The following is an 8,836-nucleotide window of genomic DNA, read 5'->3' as shown; positions in this document are numbered from 1 at the left end:
AAGTATTGTTAATATTTAATAATTATAATAGTACTTATTTCGTAATAATTAATGGAAAGTCATCAATTGTGAATGTAATGTAAAAGATTGTTTCACATACATTAGGTATATGTATGTTTCTCATACAATGGGTATACATATTTAAGTGTCAGTAAATAATGTGGATGAATTACTGGAGTATGCAATTAGGAGGAGCCGACCAATGAGAGTACAGCGTGCGAGAATGTGACGTCAAGTGAAAAATTGGAACGTGATTGGCTGTTGAGTCGACCTGCGCGGCGAGGAGCAACGGAACGTTATTTTGACCCTGGTATTCGCAAAGTACTGGTGTACAAGTTAGTGTTAGGGCGTGTTGTTACTCTGAGCTGGTACCCCGTTACCCTTTTGGGGTCGCTAGGGCTGACACACCCCTAGCTTACACCGAATTTGTACACCGTCAAAACGCGAATACATAGGGTCCAAAAACATTAAAATCTGCCGTATATACCCTCTTGAGGGAGTATACGCAGATATTTTAGTCCTGAAATATTAAATGTTAATTACATACTGAATGAAAATTATTTTCAGGTGTATTGTTAGTGAATGAGGTAATGGTGGTAATATGATGCCTCGCATGAAATTGGCCTAGTGGTGATGTATGAATCTTGGAGACTAACGTTGTGATGGGAGCGATGATTTACGTGAGACCTCTGGCAGCCGAGCAGAAGCTGGTGGCAGATGGTTTGGTTAGGAAGATGTGCTACTGATAGCTGGATCATATGTGGTAAGGCAAGTAGTTGTTTATTAGTTATTTTGTTAGGCATTGTAATATTTTATTACGAAACCGTACTTAGTTATTGGAGGAGCACATAGTTTTGTATGTAATGAGATTGAAGTGGTTAATAGTATCTGGCGCGGGGGGCGGCAACCCACAGATAAGAGCTGTCACAGCAGTTGACTATTGAGGTTAGATGGGTTGAAGAGTTGCATTTGAAATGAGGTACATCCGAGAAAATAGTTTATGGTAAGAAGTTTGAAAGGTATGGTATACGGATGATTGCATGATTTCTATTGGTAGGATGCAATAACTGTTGGCTTGTTGCAGGTAATACCGGATAGATTTGTGGGACCCCTTGGCTGTGGAAGAGCACAGCGAGACGCGTCAACTTAAGTGTTAGTGAAGAGTTTGCAGTAAGTGTCTGAATCGTGTTTGGTCTAATTGTCGTAGATAGGTGGGTGGGGATAGGTTGTAAGTTCGGTAACGTTACTAGAGTAAAGGTGTGTTAATGTCTGGTTTGAATATCGTATTAGGGGGCCGAGAGTAGTTATGATAGTGAAATTGAATACTGTTGAGAGGAAGGTAGTCTGGCAGGGGTTAATGTTGAGTTTGTGAAATGATAATGAATTATAAATTGAAAGCGTCCGTTTGTTTAAAAAGGAAAAGTTGTATCAACTTTGTCAACGATGAGGTTAAAATGGTTAAGCTGTAAATATTTAGCGAGTGTTCCATGTTGCAGGGAGAAGTGGGTACAATAACAAAGTATTGAGTAATAAGACTCGTAAACGGTAAATTGAATAGACAGGATGAGTAGGCAATATAAGATGGCATATAAAGACTTTTAAAGGCTCATAACGTGCTTTAAGTGTTGAATCGTACCTGACATAATAGTTTATTAACTAGTTTACGACTTACTGTTGGCACTAGGGCAAGTATAGCGTAAGGCAGTAGTGTATATTTAATCGTGACCCACTGTATAAGTACAATGTAAGAAAATGTACGTGATGAGGATAGGCCGTGGTGTAGGGTATTTAGTCGCAATTAGATGTTACATTTCTTTTTAAGACAAAGGGAGTAGATTTGCGGCATGGAATAGATAAGTGTCTTGTTGTTTTTGAATAGCGGAGTTGGCGGGTATTGTGAGGTTGACGGGTGGTTAAATACCCCATTGGCAGTTTTACCACTACTACAGCCCATATCGGGTATCATCGCGAGTGTTTTAATTGAAAACACTATAGCCTTAAAGTGTCATTTAGCATTTTTTGATGTAGACAAATTATTTTTGCTTGAGGATGCAGTTGGTTCTTGAAAGTGCTTAAGTCTAGTGAATAAGTGTCGATAGTGTTTGGACTTAGAAATCGCGCGGGCCGTGTCTTTAAAATGTGTTGATAGTGCGGTTGGATAGCCAACAGCAATTTCCCCCTCCCGGCAATCATGGAATGGGCACTTTGGTACTTTAAAGGTAAAAAATATATTACAGGTGGCGTATATAGCCTCTTGGATGCATAAGTGGACGAGCCTTGACTGTGTTGAAGAGAGAATTGGATAAGCACGTGGCAAGGATACCTGATGAAGCAGGCTGTGACTGATAGGTCAGGCTGCGAGGAGCCGCGTCCAAGAGCGTGGTTGACGAGTCCGGCAACCAGAAGGCTTGGTGGACGAGCGGGCCGGGGGAACGCTAAGGGCCGGAAGGACCTCAAGGTAAGGTATATATAAACGTCGATATTTTAGTCGTGACCCATAATGAGTACTAAAATATAAATATGAAGTGAAATGTCTTTTAGAAATTGCATGGTTATTATTGAATGTGGCAATTGTTTTAAGGTGAGGGGTTTCGTGAAATGAGTAGTAGAATGTGGAGGAGAGAAACGTTGTGATGGGACCAGTGTTGGACTGATTTGAGTCCGACCGGTGGGAGCCGAGCAGACGCTGGTGGGAGATGTGCGGGTTGAGGTAGATGTGCTACTTGAGTTTGACATGATAGAACAAAATGTTAAGGCAAGTAGTTATTAAATACGTAGTTACGGCTGGTAATATTTGAATGGTAGCTTGGTTAAGTTGTAAATAGATTGTAAAGTGAAATGTTGAGAAGCATAGTAAATATTAGGTGTGGGTTCCCCCCCTCTGATGGTGTAAGAGGTCCAAAAGCCGTTGCATATGCAGGTTTGATGTAAGATTTTAAAAATGTGAATTGAAATGAGCAGTTACAATAAAATAGTTTACTGAAACAAAGTACACGTTGTCATTAAAGTTATGGTATAGGGATGATTGAATGAATGGTATTTGTAGCATAAAGTTTTGCCTTGTTTGAGGTAATATCGTGCCTATTGTCATGACCCCTGGGCTGTGTGGATGACCAGAGGGAGACGCTGGCAGTTCAGTTATCGTCAAGACTTGGTAGTGTGTGAGGTGTTTGGGTGACTTGTTGTGTTGATAGGTTTAAGGTATTTGCCGTTTACTACATAGTAAATGTGAGTGAAATATGTTGTTTGATTTTCACGTTGAGGCGGCGGAGAGTAGTTAGGGTAAGTTAAATGTGACCGGAAATGAGTTTATATTGTGAGAAATGTATTAGTGAAGTGGAAATAGATGGTGTTTTAGTGTTGTATTTTTGTTGATATAACGTGATCGTTGACACAGTTAGGAAATGGTTTAATAATAGAACATGTCATTTAGTGAGTCATGTTTGAGTGAGAAATTGTTGCAATAAGACAAAGTAGGGATTAATAAAGTTACTGTGAAACTGAAAATAGGGGATGAGTCGTAATGTTAATCGCGCATGTAAAGAGCGCGAAAAGCTCATAGTTGAAGGAGTTAGTGTTGAAGCGTACGTTACATAGGTGTTAAATTAAGTAGTTTATGATTACTAACGTAGCCAGAAAGGCAAGTGTACCTGGCTTAAGGGAGTCGTGTATATTGAAGCGGCAGTCACTGTAGAGTTGTAGTTAATGAAATTGACTTTATGACGATAGGCAGTGTTTGACGTGATTGAGTTGGAAATAGGTTAAGTGAAACATTGTTCAATGATGGAGTAGATTTGGGGCATGCAATAATTGTGTGGGTTGTGGAATAACGGATTTGTTGTTGGATGGTGTTATGTTGATATTGTGGTGAAATAAAATTGGCAGTTCGAGCACTACTACAGTGGTGTTATTGGTCATGTCGAGTGGTTTTAATGAAAAGCAAGTAGCGTTAAAATGCGAGTCATTAAGGTGTGTAAAATGTACAGAAATGATAGTTTCGTAAAATCGTTAGGGTTGTATGGTTTCATTTATGGCAAAAATGTGTGTTTTTGGAAAGTTCAGAGTAGTGAATAATTGTCGATAGGGTGAGAGTTTGGGCGTGTTGAAAATTGTTGATAGTGGTGTTGGGGATCGTCTAGTTTTCGAAGAGTGTTTGTGTATTAGAACTACTAATGTTGATAATGGAAATGTGTAGTATATGAATGTTAATAATGGTATAATGAAAATCGGCAGGTGAAAGGCTTGAGTAGCTTAGACGTGGATAACATCGTTTGTAGGTAGTTAAGGGAGAGAGGTGCAAGTGTTGAATGTAGAAGTTGCAGTTTGTTGCATAGAAGGTACCAAAGAATGATGTATTGAGTTTGTTGTAGTGCAGAGTCGTTGATATAGAATGAATGTTGTGTGGGAATGTAATTGTTAATAGTATATAAAAAAGAAATAGACAGAAATTGAGGGGTGGGTGAAGTGCCGTAGAAGGCGGGTCGTTAGTGTGATCATAGAGGACAGTAGATGTGTGGTGAATGATTAGTAAGTAGTTGAAGTAGATGATTAATGAATACATAGTTGTAGGTAGTGGTGATAAGTAAATGAAATATGCATTGTAGGGAATATAAGTGATAGAAACGATAGGTAAATAATAAAATATATGTTGAATGAGAGTGTTACGTGAATGTTCTCTTTAAAACTAAAATACTACAAAGTGTTATGATTTCTAAATGTTATAAAGAATTGTATAGTGAATAGATATGAATGATAAGTGATGTATTATAGTATATAGGTTGAAGAATGGTATATTAATAAATGGGAATAGTTAATTTAAATGTTTGGGGGGGGGGGGGTGTGTTAGTATGGTAAGATAGAAAGTTAGTGGTAAGTGTAATAATAATGTATACCCATATTATGTTCTAGATTTGCGAGAAGATGGTAATAATGGTGGTTGATTGGTAGAGGGACCGCAGGCCAGCGGAGTGTGACGTCGAACTGAAGGAGAGTGTGATGTGCAAGAAATAATATTGTTGAAGACAAGGATGATGCGACGCATATGAAGAGAAAGGCGTATATAATTGCAAAGATACGAAGAAGGGACAATAGAATGTTTTATGGTGACCCAAAATATTCGAGTAATGAAGATGGATTGGAATCGAAACTGTTGTTTAAATATCATTTGTTACGTGTAAGGGGAAAGTGTTAAGGAGAGATGATAATGTAGTGATATTTTGGTATAATATTTAGTAGAGTGTTTAATGAAGTTAAGTATTATATGTTGAAAGAGTGTGCACAATGTTTGTTTTGAAAGAAATGTTGGGTGAAGTTGTTGAAAATGTGTGAAGAGAATGTTATGGAAGGTGTATAGTAAATATGTTGTGGGAGTTAATAATTAGTGTATTAAATGACGTAAATGTATACATTATAAAATGAATGAATTGTGTGATGGTTATAATTGAATGTAAAGTAAAATAATAATAAGTGATTAAGAACAGTGTTTAAATGACGTAATTATGAAAGTTGTAAAGAGACGAATGTTTTAGGTACTGAGAATAAAAAGTAGGAGTTTTTGCTGTGTATGGAGATTGCCTATGTGGGGGGTTGTTTTTAGGCATTATGTGTGAGTGTGAAAGTCGAGATGGATGTTGTGGGTGTTAATTGTTGTTTTTACGTTGGTTATTGTTATGGAGGTTGTTTGATTAGTGTATAGTTGTGTTGTTTGTATTTTATTATGTTGAGTTTGTATGTTTGATGTCATGTGAGTTTTGTTGACATTACGTCCAGGATGAAGTGTTTGAGCCGTTTGTGTGGTATTTAAGCAGCAGGGGTTGAGTTGATAGTGTGAAAATGTAGATTGAGGATATGTAGAATAGAAAATGATCATGTAAGAGGAATGTATGGTAATGTATATAAAGTAAAATAAATGTGAAAATAGGAATTTTATAGAATGTTAAAATAATTTGTAATGAAAGGCAGAAATGATAGTTGATTATAGGAAATTGATGTTGAAAAGTTAATGTTTTAAAGGTGTGTGTGTAAATTGCCAATGATGAGATTGAACTGATGTAAATGTGTATTATAGTTTTGAAATGTAATTATGACAGGTAGTGAAAGAGATTAATATGGAGGAATGATTTTAGGAGAAATATATGGACGTAGGTTATATGTTAATAGTAGTGTAAATATAGTAACTTTGATAATGTGTTTATATATGATAGGTATAGATATATATAAAAGCATAAATACATAGGTGAAAGTAAAACTATATATACCGAAATAGCATAAAAAGAAGGAAATATAGTAAAAATATGGAAGATGTAGTGTAGAAGATGTATATTGATAGGAAAGGTATGGTATGGTAGGATGTCAATGTTTTGGATACATAGGGTGCGTGAAGGAAATGAAACGTAGTTTGTTGTAAGCGTGCTCTGCAGCCAACGTTGTTAGTGTGATAGTTAAGCCGGCGATGTTATTCAGGTATTATATTGATAATGGTCATATAAATATGCGGCCTTGCAGGCGTCGGCTTTATGGATACGTGTTACAAATACGGATCCGTAGCGTTCCTGGTGTCCATTTCAGTTTAGATCCCGAGATCTTAAAGCTGTGTTACTGGTGCTCGCAGATGCTCATTGACACTAAACTGATTCACGGCTCTTAAGGCAGTTTGTTAGGGTTACTATTGAGCTGTAACATGTTTCGGAGGGCAACATACACTGGAGATCACTGTAACGGACTCGGTTAGCATCCTTATAATTTGTCAATCCGGACGCAAGCATGTTGGGCGTTAAGACGTGTTTATTATATTTGAAATATTGTTTGATTTGTATATTGATTTGATAATATATACATAGTGGTCATAAAAATCATTGTTTGGTTGTTTTATATTATTAATTTATTTGAATAGTTGGAAATGAATTATTGCTTGCTAGATCCTTCCCCCTGGAATAACTTGTGGGCTTGACTCAGATACGGTAACTGTTCCTCCCCCCCCCCCCCCCCCCCACCAACCTTTATTGAAAATTGTTTATTTTTGTGTGTTTTTCCCGGTAAAGTTGTGGTCTGGTTGGTAGTTACCTTAGTTCGCTAGCGACTAGTTTCCTGGAAGATGGTTTTCTCTTCCTTTCCCCTCTAGTCACTCCTTTGCCCTGTGGCAGTGTTCCGTGTCAGAGTTCTCCCCACAGGGTATCAGCCTTGCTTTATCCATTAATGACACTTGCCCAGTTAGCTTCCGGAAATGTCCCCCCCCTCCTCTTAGAAACTAATTTCAGCAGTACCCTTAAGGGGTAGGTTGGAGGAGAATATTATGTTTAAGCGTTAATGTGTTTAAATTGAGTGTGGTTGATGTACACTAATATAGTAGTATGTAAGAGTATATTAACGTGAATTGTTAAATTGGATTGTTGTATTTGTACTGAGTGAAATTGTGCGGCTTGAAGGGGTAGAAATTTCCTGAGGTACTAGTGAGTAGTTGACTATTATTTAGTGAAATTGTCTGAAATAACATACATGAAGGTTAATAAATAACTTGACCCAACAATATGTAAGTTTGTATAGTTATTGATAAGTAGTGTACCAGTTCAAATTGTTTTGATGTGTGATATCATTATGATACACTGTACCTCGGAGCTAGAAGAAATGTGGGGCAAGAGTTTAACATTTATATGCTGTGCCTACTATATTAAACAGGATTGTTGTATTGTGTATTTGTAGTCACTGAATGTGTGCGGCGCCACCCCCACCCCCCTTGAGGTTGTGCAAGTAGAGGGGGAGTAGAAATACCCTAAACTACTGTATTCCTTTGAGATACGTTTATTGAGAGAATAATAAATACAATTGAATTGAAGGTTGTTTTGTGTATATTTTTGTTAACAACCTGTTGTGTTGTCTTAGTTACCGGTGATATGTACGTATGTATATAGTGTATTATATATAAACGTGCTTTGATGGAAATTGAAAGGTTTTCATTTTCCACAAAACTATCATTGAAGACGTTTCTGAGGTTGTTTTCCGAAAAAGATACCTCCATTTGTAAACTCTAATAATAAACATTAAATATGATAGACAAAAAATCATTTTCAACACTATTTTAATATTAAACATTGAATAATACTCTTAATTTCATTCTTCATAGTAATAAGAAATATAGTTTGGAGGAATAATAATGAAGAATATTTAGGTATATTGAGTTATGAAGAATAATCGTCAATATTGAAGAATATTCTATAATATTGAAGAATATTCTTAAATATTATTCTTCAATATTATATTGAAGAATATTCTTCAATATTGAAGAATATTCTTTAATATTGAAGAATATTCTTTAATATTGAAGAATATTCTTCAATATTGAAGAATAATATTTAAGAATATTCTTCAATATTGGAGAATATTCTTCAATATTGAAGAATATTCTTTAATATTGAAGAATATTCTTCAATATTGAATAATAATATTGGAGAATATTCTCCAATATTGAAGAATATTCTTCAATATTATTCTTCAATATTGAAGAATATTCTTCAATAATAATATTGAAGAATATTCTTAAATATTATTCTTCAATATTGAAGAATATTCTTCAATATTGAAGAATATTCTTCAATATTGAAGAATATTCAATATTATTCTTCAATATTGAAGAATATTCTTAAATATTATTCTTCAATATTGAATATTGTTCAATATTATTCTTCAATATTGAAGAATATTCTTCAATAATAATAATATTGAAGAATATTCTTCAATAATACTAATATTGAAGAATATTCTTAAATATTATTCTTCAATATTGAAGAATATTCTTCAATATTGAAGAATATTCTTAAATATTATTCTTCAATATTGAAGA

General features: G+C 35.4%; 1 long non-coding RNA gene across 3 annotated transcripts; it reads left to right on the top strand.

The window, feature by feature from the left end:
• The first annotated feature begins 291 nt into the window (after positions 1-291).
• Positions 292-7,831, top strand: LOC138357090 (uncharacterized). 3 transcript variants are annotated; one of them, XR_011224760.1, is made up of 5 exons: positions 292-763; positions 1,085-1,170; positions 2,238-2,458; positions 2,582-2,755; positions 4,909-7,831. It is a non-coding gene; the product is annotated as an uncharacterized lncRNA (long non-coding RNA). The 3 variants fall into 3 exon arrangements; XR_011224759.1 differs by lacking the exon at positions 2,582-2,755 and having other exon boundaries at positions 293-768; XR_011224758.1 differs by lacking the exon at positions 2,582-2,755 and having other exon boundaries at positions 294-763.
• The last annotated feature ends 1,005 nt before the right edge of the window (positions 7,832-8,836 follow it).

Source organism: Procambarus clarkii, chromosome 76, assembly GCF_040958095.1.
Source record: "Procambarus clarkii isolate CNS0578487 chromosome 76, FALCON_Pclarkii_2.0, whole genome shotgun sequence".
Lineage (NCBI taxonomy): Eukaryota > Metazoa > Arthropoda > Malacostraca > Decapoda > Cambaridae > Procambarus > Procambarus clarkii.
Note: the sequence above shows the minus strand (reverse complement) of the source record. Positions and strands in the feature narration are given on the sequence as shown.